Genomic DNA, 22,975 nt, shown 5'->3' with positions numbered 1-22,975 from the left:
TCTGTGTCCTTTTTTACGTGGATTATTTTCTATGTGGATATATCCTGTCATGATGGAGTAGGTGGTTAAATAATTAAGAAGGAAATCAGGGAATCAATAACAGTTGCATGCTGAAGAGGAAGAGCTATTCAGCTGCCTGACAACCTTTGCCACGCCTTCTAGCAGGTATTGATGAGTACAAATGCGTATCTGTGTCAGCTTCAAATCCAAGATATTTGATGTTAACTGGATACTATGCCTCTAGCTGCCAACATTGTAACTGAGGACATCTTTATTGCAGGAAAGAAATGTAAAATAATAGGCAAGAATAAGCATGATATTTACCTGTGATAACTTTTCTGAATGGGTGCTGGAGACAAAATATGAGGCTGAATGAAGGCAAACTGAGTGAACTCAACTGTGGATCTATGACATTGGACTTCTCTTAACTGCTGAAAGTGCTATGGAATCTTGTGATAATACTCAAATATTAGAAAGAAAAGCCATTGAGAGAAGAAAATTGAAAGTGGAACACAAGTCCCTAAAACATTATATGCACCTAAAGCACCAGCATGGGGGTGCCTGAGAAAGGGATGTAGAAACAGCTCTGATGTAATGATGCAGACTGCACTGTTTACTGATGAAGTTGTGGTTTATCCAGGGAGGGGAAACAAAGAGGTGAAAATCTACTACTGATTCTGCTTCTTTAAATGCATTCATTCAAGGCAGTCTGACAACAACATGGTGCGTGACAGACAGGAAAGCAATGTGCAACCCATGGTCAGCCAGAGAGAAAGCAGTAAGTGCCACAGAATGTTGTGCCCACCCCCAGGAAATGAATGAAGAACTGCATGGATTTTGTTTTAAATGGAGCTGAACAGTAATCCCAGGAGATTTAAGAGCTGAGATCATGCAGTGGATACATATTTCACACCTGGAGATAGAGACATGCCTGAGATGAGCCAGGAAATGTATCTACAGGCCAGGCATGAATACCCAGTTGAAAGCATATATGGAACAGTGCAAGCTGTACAAAGAATATAGTGATTGACAAGAAACGCCTCATGGAATTCCAGCCCAGCCCTAGGAAAAGGTCAGAACAGACTTGTCAATTTCTAATGAAAGAAACTTAATGGCACAGTAGATAAATATCCCAGTTTTTGGAAGATGCACAGGCAAGAACAATGATCAGAAAACTGAAGGTACGGGTTTTGAAATGTGTGGGACCGAGTGAGAGGCTCCTGATACTCTTCATTTAAGCATTTGTAAAATTTGCTAACTTTAAAAACCTCTGCATAAGATTTATGTTTCTGAAAATACACAACACAATAGGAAGATGGCATCAGCCTTGACAGCAGCCAGGAAACTGATGGCAGTGTTAGATGGATAGGAAGGGTGTTTGGCCTGGTTATTTTGAACCTTTTAAATGCTAAATGTTCCCATGGTTTAAATAGATACTTCTAAGGAAACTAAGCAAGTGCAAAGGACCGAAACCCCAGAGGTTACTCTCTGCAGGAAGGCATGTATGAAATTAGTCATTATTATGAAAAGTAACAACAAAAAAATTATTACTGGGTGCAGGATGTGAAATGAGAAGAATAAGCAGGAAAAATGAAACCCAAGACACCTTACTGTGACTTGAATCAAAGATAGCACCGGGGGATCATAGTCTGTTAGGCTAATGTAAGCAAGACAAAAAGTATGTGAAGCGTGTGAACAACACAGAGGATCAATATGGCCGATTCTTTTGAGTGCCCTCAATAGTAATAGAAAACAGGGAAAGTGAACGGTACAGAGAGAACTTGGTGGCTTCATCATTGTCATTTGGTGGTGTTTTAGCTACTGCAGATTAGCCTGCCTGGCATCTGTTTGCTACCCTGGTGGAGTGTCAGTCGACTTTAGGTCCTGCGTCATCTCTGCTATTCCTGTGCAGATGTCCTGGATGCCTGACGAGCTCTCAAATGGCACCAGGCACCTGTGTGTCGGGCAGGAATCCTGGCCTTTGCTTTATGAAGCAACACGTTCTTGAAGGGCTACAACAGTGTGGTAATGGCCACAGCCAAGTATAGCAGCAATGAGCAAGCTGGACAAATCTTTAAACAGGTAAGCCTGTGCAATAATTATGTTCTGCTTGGGTCTTCTAAGGCTGGCTGTGGGCTGAGCTCTACAGCTTCCTGCCTTGGCCGAGAACGGATCACCTGTGGGGAGCTGTGTTTCCCAGAGCAGATGGGAGCTGTCGGTTCATAGTCGGAAATGATGAAAAGGGATACAACATGTAACAGCTCCCTTTGGGCGGGAGAGATCGGGGAGGGGGATAGGTGGATCTCTCCAGCCAAAGAGAGGATATCACAGATAAAGATGCTTAAGGAAGATGCTTTAACAGGCAGTCAGGTGTCTATGTAAAACACCCAGAGGAGAAAGCAATTAAAAGACCTCTAGTTGATTAAAAAAAAAAAAGTTGAAGAAAATGCAGTTAGTCTGAGAATAAACTTAATCACCAAGGTGCCCTTGAAGTTTATCAGACCACCAAGAGGTGCAATATCCTAGACAGGCAATGAGTTCTCAGAAATACCCTTCATCTAATCTTTTTTTTATTATTTTTCCCTACCCTAGGACGATTGACGTGTTTTGGTTTGGTTTGGTTGAAAGACTGAACTAGCTTGCCAGAGGGAATTCAGAGGAAACCAGAACATTTTCCCAAAGAGAAGGTAAAGCCCAGCCACACCTTACAACATCAAATCTTTAATCGTGTACCTGCCTGTATAGCACCAGCAATATTCAGTGTTTCTGTAACATCATTCATACAAGAATTTCAAAGCACTTCATAAGCACTAATTAATCAAACCTCACAAACACTCAGCAAGCAGCAACTTTGCCCACCAATGAAGTGTAATCACTTCTAAAATGGAACGTGATGGAAGTTTGATATCTCATAACATGATGCAACAGGTCAAGGCAAGTAGAACAGGAGCAACTGAGGGCACTTGGGAAGTACCCATCCTTAAACAGCTTTGCAGATACAGTGCTTCACTGGATATGCTTTGTGGAAATATTTGGTAAAAATATTTTTGTGAAAAAGCAGTTTTTGTATTGCACACAAAAGAACATCCATCTCTCTAGCTGGTGGCACCTGCAGTCCTAGAGATCATGAAATAAACCACTCTGATGTGGTTCTTGACCCCCAGGTGCTGCCACCTGAGATTCCCCAGGGAGAGAAGGAAGCGGTGTCAGAGCCTGCAGGGTTCTTCACCCAGACGGCGGTTGGGTGCTGGAACAGGCTCCCCAGGGAAGTGGTCACAGCACCAAACCTGCCAGAGATGGATGGTACTTTCAGGCACATGGTGTGACTCTTGGGGAGTTCTGTGCAGGACTAAGGGTTGAACTTGATGATCCTTATGTGTCCATTCCAACTCAGCATATTCTGTGATTCCTCTGCATTTTAAGGGACCACCTGGCACCTTTAGTACCTTACCACTCCTTGATGGGTCTCTCAAAGCTGTGATCCCCACCTATAAAACCTGCTCCAGTACAGAAGCCACAGGGCCTAAATTAGTGCCTTCTCTTGGCCCAGTCAAAGCTGTCAACATTCCAGTTGACTACGATGAGAGAAAGATTGGGCTGGCTCAGTTTCTTTATATCTCTTTATATTTCTGCCAATCCGATCTTGAAGGGCGGACTAATTCAGATGTGTATATGCTGCTAATACTCTGAACATGTGTCTTCCCAATTAAGCATATGTTGAACAACCTTCATCTTTTCCTGTCTGTAGGCAAAACATCTCTGTGCTTTAGGTCTCCTGTCCCATCACTTCTCATCTCTTTTGGAAGCAAATGGGACAGGGACTTTTCTTTTTTTTTGACATCATGCAGTAACATTATATTGTACTTGTGTAAAACAATGTGCAAACCATTAAGTACAATAATGAAATGCTGGAAGTTAAAACAATAAGCTTGGATGATTTAAACCTTGCTACATTTTAAATGTGCAATATGTTTGCAAGAATGAAATTGGTCTTTGGGGCTGAATAAATAGTACAGATATCCAACCCATTTTGGAAAGAACAAGTAATACCTAGGAACATAATTTAAACCAGTCTTGTAATTAGCTGGTCATTTCACATTACGAGAGTTCTGGTCTTGTAGTTTGGCTTTATAAATGACTCATATAGTCATCTTGTAATTATACATGATCCATTTAAAAAAACCCAACAAAACCCACCAAACTGTTTGGATGAGAATTTTTCCTTTGGTGGAAGAGTGAAGAGTAAATTATTTAGATGGATTATGTAGTACACTCCCCATTAATATGCCTTTTCAAACTTATTTAAAAACCCAAGATCTGGAGGCTGCTTTAACCATACCTTCAGTTTATCATAATTCTTCCTGACTTCACTTCCTGATCATGAAGTAACAAAGTATTTTTAGTCAAAACTCATCTCTCTGTACTTCCACTGTACTTCTGCTAAATAATGAATATTACTGTGAATGCAAAAGTATGGCTTTGTTCCTGATTATGGTATAAACTGTAGAAGCAGAAGGTCTATTACAGAAGTTCAGTCAAACTTTTGCAGGACTGAATTGAGAACCTAGCAGGACTTTACATTTCCTTGGAAATTGTCTTCTGTCTGCAGCACGCAGTATGAAAAGTTTCTGTCTTTCGCACAGGGTCAGCCATGTACCTTGCCAGTACTGAGATGGAAATCAGAACTGTCTTAAGGCTGTTACCAGTTACCATCATCTTCTTATAACCCTTTAGAAATCATTTTGGTCCCCTGGAATCAGGGAGAGTTTTTCCTAGTCACGTTTCCCTTATAACTTCACTTGTGGTAGGTTAGTAAGTGATAAGCTGCAGAGGAAGGCATTGTAAAGATGCCATGTGGGGTTTTTTATTTTTGTTTTTCAAATCAAGCATTCTGCCAACAGAGCATGATGGTACAGGTACTTCATTAAACTGACTTTTTGTACACTTCAGTCTTGCTGATTGCTGGAAAGCAGCTACAGCAGAAAGTTGGGAGCTGGCCCCAAATTTAACTTCTATACAATTAAGTAAGGATTCTTTAGTAGGCTGAATTATATCCTCAATATCAGCATGTCTGCAAATAAAACACCTCAGTGAAATAATTTCTAGGGAGATTCTAGATTGTGAATCATGATGCTGTGTTGTGAAATTTTGGCTGCAGTAGCTGTCATTTAAAAGACTTTCTGAATGCATACATTTCAGTCCTCTAAATAGATCCTTTTTACCAACCTAAAAATTAAGAAATTATTCTTTCTTTTATTTATGTTTTTTATTCTCTTGACTTTACAGCTTCATTGAATGTACACTATTTATAGATTTCATGCAATAAAAAATACACTGTGTGTATCCACATACATATGCTAGAAACTAAAAGTCGGAGGGGTGAGAAATGAAAAATTCATAGCCTTGGATGTTGAGAAAGTCAGACCTGCTGTATCCCCTTGAAGTCACCTAGGTGAGGCTTTTTGACATAATGGAAGCATCAATGAACTGCTCTTGATTAAAAGTTTGACAGGTTGACACTATCCCCCTGAACTGGAAGACTGGGGTTGAAAGAAAATTTTAATACAAACAGAATTTCATTAATACCACAGTTTGCTATAATGGGGGTCTTTTTTTCCCCCCACTGTTATTTCTGCTTAGATGGTGTCATTACCTTTTAAAGGGGAAAGACACTATGGTTAAGCTTTGTCTCAGAAACAATGTCATACTAATGGAATGGGAGCTTTCAAGTGAAATATGAAACAAACTGTCTGGAATTGTTCTGATTCTCCAGGCACAAACAAAACCAGTTTTAATAGGATGGTTCCTTTAAATGCAGGCTCTATTCATAGAGCCAACCCTTTTTTGTAGAGAGAGTGCGGGAATTCATTAAACAATATAAAATAATCAATATAAACAGAATATCAGAATGGCCTTACATCTCCCAAGATCCAAAAATGTAGCATCACCTCACTTTATTACCTTTTGAGAGCTTTTTTTTCTAATGTGGTAACTGTTAGACTCTATCTGCTCTGCTCAGTGTTAGGGCTGTCATGATGAAAGTGCATAAACAATATAAATAATAGTTTTTGGCACATGAAAGGAGCTCTGAGTAGATTGTTCTTTTGGAATCTAACTGTCAGGATTTTTGTTTGACTTTCAGGGATTTTTTTATTATTATTTTTTATGTTTAATCCAAAAATTCTTATAATCTTAAATTGATTATTTGAAAAAGCACCATTCTTTTAACATTTACATTGCAATTTAATATTTATAGCTTGATGCCAGGCAATTCTTATACAATTTAGTAAATATTTATTAAATCAGACATGTTCTTAAAGACTTATAGTTTTGTAACCACTCTCTAGTGCTAATACTCTTTGAAGCGGAATGTCAGCCTGCAAAAGTCAGTTTCTATATTGCCTCTCCAGTCCTTGTCTGCAGTGATCCTCCTTGACTTCTTTTCACTGCTGAATAGTTAAATAGTTTAAGTTCTTTCAGATCCTTGATATTATCAGGTTATATAACCTCCCACTCCATTCCCATTCATCATCTCTGCAATGTAATATTTGCACATGGATTTTTGACTTTGTATTTGAGATCTGCACAGGTCTTTAAAGCTTTAATTGAACTCACAGCATCTCTCCTCGTGATGCATTTTTAATTTCTCATTTACAGGCAAGTAAATTGAGTTACTGTGAGTTTACAGTCAATATTTTACTGATACCATTTAATTGTAAGTGTTGAGTTTTTAGATGCAGAGCTTGAGGCATATTTACCACGTTGATTGCAGACTCATTCTAACTCTTTTTTGAAGATAAGTTTTGAAGTACTGACTCACAGTGGAAAGCAGACAGTGTACATCTTCTCAGTTTGGAAACCTAAAACTAAGCCATCTAGATCAATGAATTTGATGCAATGCTATAAACAGCTTATCCAGTCACCAACAGTCAGTAATAGAACTTGGGCATCTGCTTCACATTTTCTTGTTCTCCAACCATGCCATTCCTCTCTCCTTAAAGCATCAGTGACAGATTAAGTAAAGATGGACATGTGAGGAGTATGGGGAAGAGAATGTTGAAAACAAAGCAATTCAGAGCATTTTATCCTTTGTAGCCAAGTCAATGGCAGGTGTTCTATGTCCTATTACAGCCTTGATAGTGTGTTATGTTGCATCATTTCAGCATACTTTCTCTCAGACTGGATGACTAAATGTCAGTTTAGATAGCAGTTGTCCTATCCAAATGATCCACAGTTGGATGGCAGCAGGTGAACAGAAGACTGTCCAGTTCAGGAGCCTACCTTATCACTCCATACATGGAAGGCTACAGATAGTCCAGATTTTTTAGTGGAAGGAAGCAGATATAAACTAGGAAATATTTTCCTGTGATTTTACAGTTCTTTTGTGATTGAATATGGGTCTACATGTGATGGAGAAAAGAGCTCTTCAGAATAAATATGAATAGTTCTGATCATCTGTCTTCCCGTTTATTGACACAAAATGGGCAATAGACAAGGTTTTATAAGCAAAAAATGTTTCACTACATTAGGAACCATTTCTTTGCTAAAACACCCATGAAATCAGCCTCTTGACATATTCCCCAGCAAGTTAATCTGATCGTGATTGGGTCTGAGTGAAATGGAAATGAGAAAATTCCAGGAGCATGTGAGCATACAAGCAGATTTTCAACCCATTCTAAACACAGGTTGGCTGAAGACATTACTTGTATAGGCCAGTAAATGAAAAGCTGAAGTGCATCTGAATGTAAAAGCCAAAATCAATTTGATTTTAAATGATTTTCAGCTGATTTTAAAAAGCAATGGTGTGGAACTTATGTGTAAGGTTAAAAGGCATCAATTGTATTCCTTACAGACTAAAGCAAGCTTATTTTTTCTCCTTTATTCGATTTGTTATTTTGTTTTATCCCACTACTCTTTTCAAGGACCTGTATATCACTTTACCAGTTTTAGTTGGAATTATTGGACCAACAATGCAAAGTATTTTTATACACAAAACTGAACACCAGATGGGACTCCATGAATATTATATTATTCATGGCCAATGAATTAGAGATGCCTTAAAAAAGAAGTCTGCCGTGGCACCTCTTCAGCTTTATTCTAGCTGCAGGGTTCTTTTGCCTATATTCCTTGAGTAAACCAATGAACTCTGATCAAAATCCCCTTTGGAAATAGCAAGAGCTCTTCCCGTTGAATTCAGTAGGCTGCTGGTCAGGCTGTGATTACCATTCATTTACTGAGCAAAATGGTCCTGTGATACAGGATCCATAATGAGTCTGAAGAAATCTGGATTCAATTTTTGTCCTTGCTTTCGCTAATCTTGGCAGTCTTGGGAAAAACATTTGTTGTCTCTCAGCTTTTGTTTCCTAAACTATAAAGTGAGAAAAAAAAAGGCCTTTATTTTTCATCTTTTGTTATCTGTCAATCTAAACTTTACTGGTTTTGTCTAGGGAATTTATTTTTATTGTATGTAGAGCAGCAGCAACCCCTGCTTATCCCATTTGAAAATCAGGATTTAGCTTCTTACAGTACTTGGAATATTGCACTGCTAATTAAATTAGAATTTCAGAAGTACTTTGGTCAGTGACAAGAAACATAAGGTACTACAGCTCCTCAGATTGGATGGACGGACACTAGCCAGGGAATTCAAATTCTTCTAAGTGATTGCTATTCGTACTTTCAAAAATGCTTCTCAATACAGATATGGTAAGGACCCAGAATTGTGGTCAAACACAGGTTTAAATTGTGTGGAGAGTTATTCCACAATGGAGGTAGCAAGAATTTAAATGAGTTTAAATTGGAGCAGAATAGAGCTGGCTGAAATTTTTGCACAGATATCCATGGTTAAGAATGGTGACAAATATGTCTATGCTATTAATGATAAAATCCCGTATGATAAGGGATCCAAAAAACCCCTAATCTATTTGTCTGTCAGTATTTTAAATGAGGAGGAAACAAGCTGATTTCTGGGCCTTCTTTACATCTCTGTAAATTGAAGTAGAATTTTCTCCAGAAATTAGAGTGTGTGTCACAAGATCATTTGTATCCACTCTTTCTATCCTCTCTGCATTCCACTCCTTATGGCTTCCTACCCTATGATTTAGTTTTCTGTTTGTATTTATAAGGGGATTTTATCACTAATATTTTTGCACAGTGTAATTAAAAAGCAGCTCCTTATTGAATGCAAGGACTCTGAATGCAGTTCCCCATATTTGATAGACTACTTGTAAAGCAAAATGCTAAATCCTATGTATGAAAAGAGATTAAGACCTTCACAAAAGATAAATTTAAGTTAGACTATTATTTATGCATTTATTTTTCAGTGAAATTGTTTAAGTTCTCAAAATCTGGAACCAACTTAAGTAACGGAGGGTCTGAAATCTCAGTCAATTCCCTTATCCCTTCGCTTCCATTTAAAGATGCTTCACAGTACAAGATGTCAGATTTCCAATCTAGGTATTTACTGTCTGTGCACTTTTTACTACAATTTTTAAGTATTCCTTGTTTTTAAAGCTTCTGTCTCTGCAATAGTAAAAACTTAGTGATATAAATAGGCTACTAAAATGGGTATTAGCTAATCCAGCTTACTTACAGTAATACAATTGCATGAGCACTTTCTTAATTTCCTTTCTGAAAACATTCAAACTATTCTGAAAAGAATATTTGTCAAGCTGAATTTATTCAAGAACTTGGTGCATAATCTTTAGTTGGTGTAAATATTATAAAGATTTTGTGCACTTGTATTTTTGTGTGCCAAAATACTGCTATTAAGTTGATGAGCAGTTATAGGTGTACCTACGCAACTGCAAAAAGTTCTGGGACAATACTGAATACAAAGTGAATGATATGAATCTATAACAGGTTAACATCTTAAAAGGTATACCTTGCCCTCAACTCAAAAAGACCCTATATACAAGATTTAGAAAAGGTACAAGCAGTGAGCAAGTTTCTGGAAAGATTTCCATATGAGAAGAGGTGAAGCAAAATGGGCTTAGAAATACAGGTGTGAAGGCTGCAAATTTCCTCTTGATACCATCTTAAATTGTATGAAAAATTAATAGGGAATACTTAATCTCTGTTTCTTCAAATTGTTAATAGTGCTTAAACAAATGGAAGTGCTTTTTCACATAAAAATTATTAATAAACTGTGGACCTCTTTGCCGGAGTATATTATAAAAGATTAAGAAAGCAATTAGCTAGACTTGTGAAAGGTATTCTTGCCCATACAATTAAAACCCAAAATCCTTGCTATCGAAAATAAAGGTCTTAATACAGTCTCAGTTCAGGAAGTCTGGAAGAGCTGAATTACAGGATACATCCCATAGAAAGGAGCTCTCTGTGTTATATAATGCTGAAGCATTGCTTTTCCAGAAGTTTTTGGGTTTGTGCTTTCATATTCCACAATGGAATTTGATGGAATGTAGGAAAATCTTACAGCAATGTTATGCCCTGACAGTTGTTTCACTAATTTAAACCTGTCACATAGACACACTGTATCAACATCAAATACAGTTTCTTTCATTTCCAAGTGTGCTGGTAATGTACTCTCTCACTCTAGTACACAGCAACTTTTTTTCATGTCCACATTTCATACCCCAGGTATTAACTTGTGTATTCTATAGCATAAATGTAGAGCGTATAGCAAGTACTTAAAGAAATGGTTCAGTTCACATGGGCAAGGTTTTGAGCTTGACTCCCAGTAGCATATGCATGCACCTAGATGCAAATGTGAAATAAAGCAAGAATGCCTAACCAGAGGCCTACAGGCTCACTCTAAAATTATCAGAGTTTAGCCCTGGACTGTGTTCATCTCAATAAGGGATTGAAATCCATAGTAAGACCTAACATCCCAGAATTCAAGTCATCCATCTTATGTTGTGAAGCATGTTGGACCAGTGATGATTTTTTTTTTTTTCCCTAGAGCTAATCTGGCACATAAAGGATGAGAACATTAGACATTTGCTTCTTTTTATTGCAAAGTAGTAGCTGTTTTTTGACAGGACAAAAGTTGAGTCACTCTCAGGAGGATTGCACTACCAACCTACTCATTGCTATATGGTATTGTCTCAGCAATGCAGGGCCTGCTGTTATCCATTACTTTTGCTCCTCATAGAGCTGCTCTGGATTAGCCAGGCAGATCACTGGCTGCTTAGCATTTTGCACACTAGCAGCAGAAATAGTCAATCCCTACAAGCTACTCACCTTGACAGAGACAGCTGCACGATTTTTCCAAGTAGTATTTTTATTAGAGTTTGACTGTTACTGGAAGTGCTGACTTAGCCCATGGCTAGAACTCCCTATGGATTCACAGTGTGTTGTACATTTCAAGAATGGAGAGGAACCTCAGGTTTTTCTTATCATCTATGCATGAACTAGCATTGTCAGAGTCTAGGCATGCTTCGTGAACCAACAGACTTCCATTATGCCAGGTCTCTGTGAATGGAGTTACTGCATGGCAGAGAATGGTGAAGGAAGCCAGTAAACTTTATTTTTTCTTGTTGGGTCTTCTAAAAGTAAGAAACTCAGCTTTTTCAGGCTGACTTCCCCTTCCCCAGTCCACACACAGCCATTCCGATTAGCCCAGCCGCTTTATCGAAACATTTCTTTCTACCAGCTACAGCAGCAAGAATATGTGAAAAGTTGTTGAGCTTACGTGTCAACGAGGGGAAGAGAGGAGAGCTCACCCACCAAAAGGTGACCAGTAGCCAGCTTGTTTGCTTCACCTTCAAGTCTCCCTTTACTGGATGGAAGCACCTGTAGAGGCAAAAATCATTTGAAAGTGATAGCCTGGATAACCAACACTCCTGAGCTTGGGGCTTTGAAAGATGGGTGAGGGGGAAAGTTTGGGTGCATAAATAAGCTGAAAAAATCCTCACTGTCAAATGAAATGTTCCTCTGCTTTATCACCATTATTTTTAGTGAGATTTTGCATTATGGTACCTTGAGTTTTAAATTAAATGTCAAATATAATTTGGCACTACAAAGAATGAATTATGTGACTGCCCTTAGAGAAAATCAGAAGGCTTAGCTCTGTGAGTTAAATTGGTATCTGCCTTATACTGAGCTGATGTGGGCTAATTGATTACGATCTGACAGGATACCATATTGCAAATTCAGCACAATCTCTTCCATTTAAAAAAAAATAGACCTAAGGTACCTTTAGGGAAAAGCAAAATATCTTCTGTAAAACAGAACTGGGAGAGGAAAAAGTATCTTCAAGGGCTCCGTTTTGCACTCATGGTTTAGATTCCCCAGAAGCCCACACTTCTTAAGGGTACAATATGGGTGTTAATATGCCCCAGGTCACTTTGGAAGCAGGTTTGCGATCAAATTTCAGGTTCTTCTGGCATAATTTTAAAGAGCAGCAAAACATTTTCTCAGTTAGCTGACTAAATCTATCTCCATAAGAACTGAGATGACAAAGTGCCACTTTAGGTCATTAAAGGAGGGTAATACATTTTAATCAACAATTACATGAGGAAGGACAAACCAAATGCTATAGCAGTGGGTCATTTTATAAATTCAGTACTTGTGGCCCTCTACCCTTTCAAAATGGATGATGTTATTTCCTGGAAACATCAGTCTTAAAAAACTATTGTCAAGTAAACAAGCCTTGTGTTTCTCACAGCCTTCATGTCTGTGTAGTCTGGGTTTAATTTTCTGTTAAGTACGGGTAGTGTTGGGGGGGGAGGACTAAGTCTGAAGTTCTAATGTAGTCAGGCTGGAATCTGTCACTCAGCTTATTGCATGTTGATGACTCAGTGCAGTTTCAGCTGTAAGCAGACCATGATTTATGGACACCAAGTGAACTCCTGCGGCAAAAACCAGCCATGAGATCAGAGCAGCAATAGGGCCCTTTTTTGGCAGGAGACAGCGCCTGCATTTTTCTCATTCATGCCAAACTGCTTTGCACGGCAATTAGCTCTGTCCTCATTTAGTCTCAAGTCCCAAAGGGTAATGAAAGTCATATATCATCTTCAAGGCTGCTAATTATCCAGCTCAGTTACAGGTAGGCTTTGTAACTGTGAGAAGGGTCTGTCTGCTTGATATTTATTGCTCTTCCAATAAGCAAGCAAAGGAGAAGGGGGGAAAAACTTTCTTGAAAGCTTGCCCATACCCCTTGCCTCAGATCCTTGACATACCTTCTGCAAATGTGCTAGTCAAAGGGGAAATGTCTTCATTCCACATATCCATTTTTCATGCTGTAACTAAACATTCAGCAAGAACAGAGCAAGTGCTTGAAACATGAGAGAACATACATTTGGAGTGAGCTTGTCTCTAGTTGTTTGCTTGTGGAAAGACAATCCTCTGAATAAACAGACATGAAAATAGGAAGAAGGGCAATAGGGAAGAATGAAGAATTTCTTTCTCCTTCTCTGCTCCTTTCTCCTTCCAGCCCTACAGCACACACCACAACACCATCTTGGGAAAATGATGGGGTTATAGAACTGTGTTTGTTTTACTGAAGATATACCAGAGAAGCCTAGAACACCATATTTGAACCCTCTCATCATCAACCCTGAAATACAGTAAAATTCAAATCTCTATCCAGAGTTTGGGCCCTGTTGGCCTTTCTGTAGCAGGCTGGACCAGATGCTTGACAATTTCAGTTATTTTGGAAGATGGTATTAATAGAACCAGGTCTTGCAGTTAGGAGCCATCATTTGCTCTTGTCAAAATATTGGCTAAATCAACAGTAGCTGAGTCCTTACTCTGCTAAGGAGTGAACTTCAACTTGGATGAAACACTTTAAAGTTTTGAAAAGGTTTGATTTGCTTTCGACTTATTTGTTTGATTTGTATTTTACCTCTTTATTTCACACTCATTTTGATCAGTAGGCCTGCAGACTGCGAGGTCCAAAACTGAGCAATCTGTTGCAGTGTGAACACGGAGACATCTCCAAATCCCATCAGCTAATGAAGGAGTTGCCAAATGTCCCAACTGCCCTCTAAAGTCTTATGCTCCACACAAAAAGCTTACAGAAAAGCTTTCTCCACTATTTCACATCAGCTGGGTGCTTTTTTGTCACAGGTGGTAGTGGCTGCTAGGAAAAAAGCTACTGTGCCTATACAGGAAAGCAGTTTTGCTATCTTCAGCACAGGGCACAGCAGTGCATACATTGTGCAGCTGACCTGTGTGTGTACAGCATGCATGGACTGACATCGCATCTCAAGGCACGATGTCTGATCTCTCTGATATTGCGAAGGCTCCCATTTACTACAGGCTCCATTGTCTAAAAAATCCTTATGACAACCTTTTTGTGTAGAAAGGCAGCTGTCAAAGCAAGCAAATGGAAAGGGAGCTGGGGCAGAAGTAGTCTGTAGAGCTCAGCAAATAAAGAGCTTTGGCTGGCACTGACCTATGGCTGGAGGTTCAATAAGCAGGAGGAGCAGAGGTGCTGCTCATCGTTTGTGCACCATGAGGGCAGTAGGTGACTATACTGGTAGAAGGCAGAGAAGAAAAGAACCTACTGCCCTAGTGGAGACAACACTGAGAAGAGACTACACTGCTAGGTATATGGCTCTTTGGGTGGGGAGCTGAACTGCAGCACGGTGGGAGTTCCACAGCCTTTCAAGGCTTTGAACTACCGTGTGGCATTGGGAGGGGCCCAGCACTGCCCTGGTGCCTCTGGGTATCTCTGCTGGATTCATCCAGGCCTGACTTTCATTTCTGTCAGCAGCAGGAAAGCACTTAGAGGGTGGGGATTTGAAAGAAGGAGAGGAAGTTCCTTATTTTTTTTTTTTACATCTCCTCTTCCTATCTTTGCTAATGTGCAAAAATGGAGGATCAGCTTCCATGATCAAACGTGATTTTATTTTTCACCGTGTTAAGAATGGCAGAATGTTTTGCATGGTTTTTTTTTTTGGTCTAGAGGAAACACTAGAAAGCTGGATGAGATCCAAGCAGTTCAGATACCAGGATTCAGAGGCGCATTGCAAAGGAGTGGGTGCTCATCTGTCGTCATTGGCAGGTTCTCTTGAACTCAGCAGGACTCATCTGATTTATACTAGTCATGGAGGTGCCCTGCAAACCTTGAGTTATTTGTCTGCGTTGTCTTTGCCAAGTTTCCAAACCTGTTGACTTGAACTTTCAGTAGTTGCATTCCAAGTGCTCTCACCCCACCCTTCCTGGCAATAGGTATCCACGCAGCTCCTCGTGATGGCCGTGGGAACTGCTGTTGTATATCCTGCTGCAGAACAGAGCTCTGGTGTCTGTAACCTGATGTCTTGCAGAATCAAAGCCTGTGGCACTGTGCCACTGATGATGAGGTGAAGGGCAGTGAGCTGGATAGAAGTTGTCGCTCAGGATCAGAGTGGTGATCTATCTAATCTGGTATCATGGAACTGATAATGGCCAGTGCTAACTGCAGTAGAGGAAACTGTCACTTTTTCTCATAGTATTTAATTCTTCTGGTATGGTTTTAGATTACTCTCTTTCCTCAATAGTGAGAATGTCTGTTTCTGAAAAAAAAAAGTTGACTTTGCACTACTCATTCTGTAGTCTCCTAGACTTGTCTTTTTACACCTCTTAACGTTTTTCTGCTCTCTTCCTTGTGTATTTAGCAGACATTGGGGGATGGATAACAGAAGAATAAAACGTTAAAGGCTTCATCCAAATTCTGCTGAAGCCACTAGCATATTGCCTTTTCCATTCTACCATTTGGTTTAGATCTGCCTCCTAAGCCAGCTTTTCATGTAATGCTAATTAGCATGACACCAATATTAAATATAGTTTTGGAAGTAGTAGTCTCTGAGATGAAGATGAAAGTAATTAAAAATGAATGTTCAAGCCTCACAGTTCCTTGTCCATAGAACTTCTATTACAATTTCATTCAATTTGGTTTAATTTTTCCATTTATTGTCTGACCTCTTGAAACAAACATTTCTCTGACATATCTCTTTCCCTTTGTATTACCAATGACTATGATATCATAAATGCAGGTATCCCAAATGCTAATTATTTATCAGTAATTGGATTTGTTGTTGTGTGGCAAATAACATGGGAATCTGTTGTTTCCTTTCTTCACCAAAAAGTGGCGATGCTTGGGTATAGTTTTGTATCAGCCATGGCTAATCTCTTTCTAAACTTCAAAAAGGTAGTGAAAGGGTGTGTGTCCCCTGTCCTTGTGTTGTGTCAGCAGCAGCACACATCCAGCTGTGCAGCTGCACTGGGGACCAGATCTGGCTGACTGCCTGCAGCTACATGTGGTGACACAAAGTGTGGAGGACAGACAGGTGAGGTCGTGGAAAGGAAGGTTTGTCCCTTTCAGTAGTACTTCAGAGTTCAAATAGATGAAGCTGACCGTGAAGTCACATCCTTACTGTAGCTGCATCTATACTCTTTCCATTTTGGCCCCAGTTTGTTAGATGGTTTCTTCAACAAGTGAGAAGAAAAAAGAAATATTTAGACATCCTTAATGTATATAGAAACATGCAAAATAAAAAAGCCCAATCCACTGAAACGATTAAAGTCTTCCCTGTAAATACGTCTGTTGTTTTACATTCCCAGTATGCCAGAATGGTGCTGCTGCAAGTGGAAACTAAAAGACTATTCTTGGCAGTTGTGTGCTTTGGATTTGTCACATAGAAGGATTTTCTGAAAAGATAAGCTGAAGGAGTGTTTCTAAGCAGGATTTTAAGCTGAAAATAGGCTATGGAAGGGGAGCCTGAGAAACATGTAACAGTTAAAGTCTTTGATCAAGTTCTACCTCAAACCTCTTGTTGCTGCATGGAGACCCTTCACAAGATTCGACTGCTCTCCAAGTATCTAACCACAGTCTAAAAAGAAATCTGCTGTAAAATAATTTTAATGTTCCCTTTCAGATGAAGCACAAAAAAAAAAGATTGGAGGAAACTCTGTTTATGGCAGTTGAACTGTGGCTTTTAAAAGTTGTTCTCGAGTGTGAGTTAACTGCTATGGGAATCTTGCTCTGCTTATTCCTTGTGGCAAACTGTTGTAATAAGCCTACATGTTGAACAGTGTGGACTGCAAGAGAACTCCAGACATCTCTTGGCGAATTTTTTTGTAGTGGGGGGACCCTGACTGACTCCCCTCCCAGTTGTTGTTGTACAGGGTTGTTTTCCCCCTTCTTAACTACGCTGTCCCAGAAGCATTACCATGTTTGCTAGTGGGCAGCAGTGGGTCCATCCTGGAGCCAGCTGGTATTGGCTCTGTCAGACACAGAGGAAGCTTCTAGCAGCTTCTCGCAGAAGCCACACCTGTAGCCTCCCCCACTGCCAAAACCTTGCCATGCAAAACTAATACATCCTTAACCATAATTGTGTAAAAATTCAAACAGAGAATTCAGGTGTTCAAATTATTTTTGACTAAAATTTCTCTGTGTATAAAATTGTCAGGAAGGAATAGGCATGTTGTGTATTTTGTCATCCTTTAAATCTTATTTTTATGGAGAAATGACTAAAGAATGGGCTATACAAAGTACCAATCAATACATGTGATAAGGGAAACATGCAAAAGAGAGGTCTGAAGTGTGAGATATGGACATGAGATTATTACTTCTTATGATGAAGAGATTTAGCTTTTTAACTGTGCTCAACAGTTAATGTATTGCTTCTCATCGTTTTGTAACAGGCAATCATTAAAAATTTGACCAGTTCCAACAGGGAACACACCAATCAGGTCTCATCTGATAGATATTAAGCTCATTGTCAGGACTACCAAACCTTCAGCATGTGTATGTGAGGAAGGAATGTTTTATGCAATCTCTTCTTGTGTGTTCTGCTCTGTATATGTTCTTGTATTATGGTCATCTCTCTAATATCATATACATGTCATTCCACTTTACAATAGAGCAAAGAAAGATGCACTATGAGCATAGAACAAAAGATTCTAAGGTTTTCAGTGTAACTTAGTGTTACTGTTTTCAGTGTTACTTCTTACTTCATAAAGAAGTCTTGAAAAGCCCACAAGTAATCCCATCTCTTGTGCAGATGAACTCTGGCCTTTCTATGGAGTGTCCTTTTGGGGCAGAGGGCTGTAATTAATGATTATGGTCTTCATCTTGGATATATACATAAGTATGCTGGAAAAATAAAAAAAAACTATTTTTATATTGCATTGAAATTTTATGAAAAATCATTGTAGACAGCACAAAACAAAGGTAGCTTGGTCACAGTACTACTGATGAAACATAGAGATACACCCTTTTATGGGAAGTTACCTCTTGTGAACTCCCTGGAGAATCTAATAAGCAATACGCAGTAGCTGGCTAGAATCAGTAAAACAATGTGTTTATTCTATGCTAATTTTTTAATACTGAGTTTTTAAGGGAATAATGGAAGGCTCTTTTTCAAATTAAATATTGTGTGTCTTGGTCAGATAGGCTACCTGTTGCTCATGGTTCTCTTTCTTATTCCAAGAGAATCACCATCCCTGGGCTCCTCCACTGCAACTCAGAGAGAGTCCTGGCACCCCTGAGCCTTTTTTGCTCTGAGAACACTGGCAGGATAAAGGTGGTGAGTAAAGACCAAATGTGTTCTTGCTGTTTGAGAAAACTTCCCAAATATGCAAGACTTTTTTCTAGTAAGTAAGGAGTTATTTCGTAATTGCTGTTTTGTTTTGCTCAGACTGTTTGAGGTTATTCCTATCAAGACTCATAGTGACTCTCTACCTGGCAATACCACAAAAGTAAGTGTGGCCATGCATAATTCTTACCTAATTGTGTTTCTAGGATATATCTCTTTATGATTAATTAACATGCTTATTAGGCAAGAAAGAAAGTTTTTTATTTACTAACACAGTAAACAAACTCCCAACATACCAATGTTTAGTGAACTGTCAGTGATAGTGGTTGTTTTCAGATTCAAAAATCATCACATTGAGTAATTATATTCAGAAGCGATCCTTTTTTTCCTGTCTTGCTTCATATAGCTGGACTCATGTTATATGGATTTCAGTCTTCAAGCCAAGGCAACCATTCAGTTGTCCTCGTTCAAACTGAAGCAGATTTTCTTTTAAGTCCATTGCAGTATTTGCTCATTCTAGGCTATTTCAATATCACTCTTAAACAAGCAAGGGAACAACTCTTCCTCTAGTTGATTTTGGAAGCTGTACCATAATATCATAGGTTTGGCCTGGCTGCTAGGAGCAGAGATTGGAGTATCCATGAGTTCCAGTATCTCTGCAGTATAGTAACTAGCACCTGATTTGGGGCAGGGCTCAGTTATGGCTTGTGGTAGATATCTGTCCAAGAAGAGAGCAAGAATTGTAGGAGCTCTTCCAGCTTTCATGGCTTCCTGAGTACACTCCTACCACCCTGACTTCTGCTTCCCCACTTCTCAACACCTCATATATCTGTGTCCCAGCTGAGATTCACTGGCAGAGGAAAGAAATCAGAGCTTGCCTTTCAGCTTTCCACATAGTTCCCAGGGGCCTATGTGCCTTACAGGCAAAAACATTTTGTGCTTATTGCCAATACAGATATTTTCCTCCTATTTATGGGTACGTCAACACTGAAAGTGCTGAGACACACAAGCTGGTGCAGCATGAGGAAGTCTGGAACCAAGAATGGTGGGAAGGACAGTGGATGTATCCATGCCTGCTTTCTAGAACACTGCTTGGTCTAAGAAACATCGTGGTTGTGCAAACACAGTCAAACCACCTCTAAATCTGAGCTCTTATCTCTGCACATCATCACGTGGACTAACCATTCAATCTGCATCCTGGAGTCAGATCCTGAAGTCCTCAGTGAGGGAAAATTCTCATTGGAGTCTGGCAGAAGGAACATATCATTCTGTTCAAAAACACTGAATATGCAATAGCAGCTGTGAGTTGTCAAATCCAGCATAGGATTATACCCCACATCATATGCTTCAGCACTTTATACAGACTATGTTTAAATTAATTTTTAATTAGCTCATTATACAGATAGAAGATCTGCTCATCTCAAGTTTTATAACCACAACTTTGCCTGCAGGTCTCTCTATCAGACAGTTGGATGATGCCAGCACCCAACTTCAGCTGGAAGTGCTCAAACCCTGCAGCAATGAGACTAATATTAAAAGCCCTGATAGTATCAGGCACCACACTTCATTATATCACGACTCAATTCCATCTTCATGCCCAGCCTTCTTATGTACTATAAAGAGCTTGTGGAGGGTGGAGGTTTGTGACAGCTGGAAAACCTACATCATGGAAAGCCAAAGATATCTGACTGTGCATAATGGTGCTACCCAGAACTTCAGTACAGGTTTGGATGATTAAGTGCAAATTAAGCCCACCCAAAGTGATTCATATGAATTGTTGGTCCAGAGATCTCAAACCATAGATCTCCCTCTTCTGGTTGGAGAAGATTTTGTAGACATGTGATGAAATGTGATGGTGCCACTTGCCTGTAATAGTATTACCTGCTTTGGAGACACCAACTTTCCTCTATTTCAAATCTGTCCCCTATTGTGAAATACACTGTAGATGTACATAGCTTGAACCATGAATAGAAGTGGCTGAGAAAATACTAACTTTATGGACCTGGAATGAAGGTACTTCTAAAGCCATTTGGGTTTGCATAGGAAATACATTGCACAGTGAGGAACAGGCCACAGATCACTTAAGGTCTAAGTATCATCCTTACCTCTCTGGTACCTGCATGTTAACAGTTTCTTCATTAAATGTTTTTAGTTGCATTAACGTATTCTTCTTGGACTTTTTAAACTACTCCAGTGTAAAAAGCTGACCACAGTTATAATGAAATTATTCATAAAATTTGTTTTGTCTTTTCTTTTTTTTTTCCTTCCATTTGCTATCAGAGATGCCCTCAAAAACTAATTTCCATGAGATCAGGAGCTGGACATTTTATGTGTTTCAGTATGACTTTTTAAGGATAGCTGCACTGCAGGAGGATAGTTTCACACTGATCAGACAGAAGCAAAGGCTGTCAACTTAGCTCGACACAAACTGTAAACTTGAGTCAAAAATTCTTGTGAAAAGGTGTATGATTTGTTCTTTATGCTACAGCAAATCTTTCTAGAAGGATATTCAATCTCAATTTAGTTTCTGTGAAATCCTGTTCTTGGCCCATGTGGAACCATAATACACTTCAGTAACGAGAGGTTATCCCGCTGCAAAGACTCCTTAAACTATTGTCCAGCCATTCACACCTCTGGAATTTCATAATAAATTGAATCAACTGAACACATGGGGGGCTTAGACAATGAACAGATCTGAATGAGTGGTGAAACCAATGACTCATCTCAGCCTCTAATTTCATTCCTGTTCAGATTGTTTATCTACGAAGAACAGGGCAGGGAATGTGTGAGGATATATGTGCTGTTTATTTAGAGCTGTAGTAGAAAGTTAATTCCTAAGGAGAAGCTCTGTTCCAAAGCAGAGACAAACTGATTTGCTATAAGGCTGTAATGAATTTATTTATTTTAATGACATTCCTTGTCTTTTATGTGTAACAAAAGAAGATACTGACTTTCTTCAAAGTCCATCTGTTTGAGATCCTTCATTGTTATTGATTTCCATTCAACTCCTTCCAGCTTCTCTATGAGTTAATGGCATTCAAGGGCCAAAGCTTTGTGATATATTTGCTGTGGTTTTATCAATGCTGTACAAAGCCTCATCTCTTTTCTAGTTCCTGATTGTGGTGAGCCTGAGGATGGAAAACTAAGCAGCACTGAAGAATTTCAATATCCTATTTCACTCCAAACGCACATTAAATTTGCTATTCACTTTGAAGTCAGCAGAAAAGCCCTGACTGACATCAGCTGAGTATCTGAATCTGTGTTTCTGACAATATTACTGCTTGTCTGGTGTAGCAGTCCCTGTGGCCTCTGAGAGTGAAAAGTAGCTGAGGCACTTTCTCAGAGGTTGGAAATACTAAGAGCCCAGATAATTCACCCTGTAACTAGCCTGGCATCCCTTTGCCCTGTTCTTTTCAACTTGTTCTGTTAGTACCACTGCCACTGTGTCATAGGTCTGTGCTGAAATGTCAGTAAGCATATAAATGGGGGGATGGAGGTAACTGTTGGGCATGAAAGGGGAAGTAAGTAGATATTTTGTTTGCCCAAGAGTGGGAATGTGTTCTCAATGAACCTGGCTATTTCTCTGAATATAGATGTTGCAGAGAATTTTCTGTAAGAGTCAAGCATCCTGCCTCCAAAAATAACTTTTGCCTGATCTTTCAAAACCCTTTGCAAGGTACCTTGCCAGTTATATGTTGCTGAGCAGGAAGGTTGAGAGGATTATTTCAGCTGTGGCAATCAGTTTACACCTTCAACCACAAGATCGGATTACTTTTGGTATTTAATTTTGAAATATTTCCCCCAGATGTACTGTACCTTTGCATGTTTCCCGGATGAATTTCATTCTGTTAGTTCCTGCTCTTATTTCTAAGCTTCCTCAGGTCCTCTCTGTTATTTCTTTGTCTTTGCTTATGTTTGCAACCCTTCCTAAGTTAGCATCTTCTGCAAATTTTTGCTATATCAACTTTTTATATGACCTGATAAATGGTTTTAAAATATTACTGAAATATTAAAAACTTGGGTTTAACACAGTCTTTGCAAATTTCCTGAGGGGCACTTCCCTCAAATCATTTGTTCTTGATGGGGTTTGTGCGTGGTTAGTGTACATCACACTGTGGATGTACATAAGGCTACTCAATAGAAATTGCTTATGTCAATTAATGCTTTCTTTGCTCTGAAAGAATTAGTCTACAGATGTCTCAAAAGTGTGAAACAGCAGAAACAGGACATGGGGATATGGTCGTGCAATGGAACACGTAAGTTTTCTATGCGAAAACTATAAGAAAAATGAATTTAAAGCTGTCATAAACATGCTTTGTGTCATAGATGAAAAAATAAAGACTACAGTAGGGAAAGAAGACTGAGATAGTCCAGACAAACCTGATAGTTCTTTTAAGGAGCAGGAATAGTGAAAGAAGTAGTAAAAAGAAAGAGGTTCAGGGGCAGTGTTTTGTAGTGCTCTAAAATAGTGTTTTGAATTTGATTTATAAGTG

The 22,975-nt window shown here is 39.2% G+C and overlaps 1 long non-coding RNA gene across 1 annotated transcript in view; it reads left to right on the top strand.

Moving 5' to 3' along the window:
• The first annotated feature begins 2,609 nt into the window (after positions 1–2,609).
• The window catches only part of LOC108493477, a 92,712-nt gene continuing 72,346 nt past the window's right edge, over positions 2,610–22,975 (top strand). Inside the window, exon 1 of the long non-coding RNA XR_001873482.1 lies at positions 2,610–2,687. This is a non-coding gene — a long non-coding RNA (uncharacterized LOC108493477). The remainder of the gene's footprint in view (positions 2,688–22,975) is intronic.

Source organism: Lepidothrix coronata, unplaced genomic scaffold (assembly GCF_001604755.1).
Source record: "Lepidothrix coronata isolate B3197 unplaced genomic scaffold, Lepidothrix_coronata-1.0 Scaffold17, whole genome shotgun sequence".
NCBI lineage: Eukaryota > Metazoa > Chordata > Aves > Passeriformes > Pipridae > Lepidothrix > Lepidothrix coronata.
Note: the sequence above shows the minus strand (reverse complement) of the source record. Positions and strands in the feature narration are given on the sequence as shown.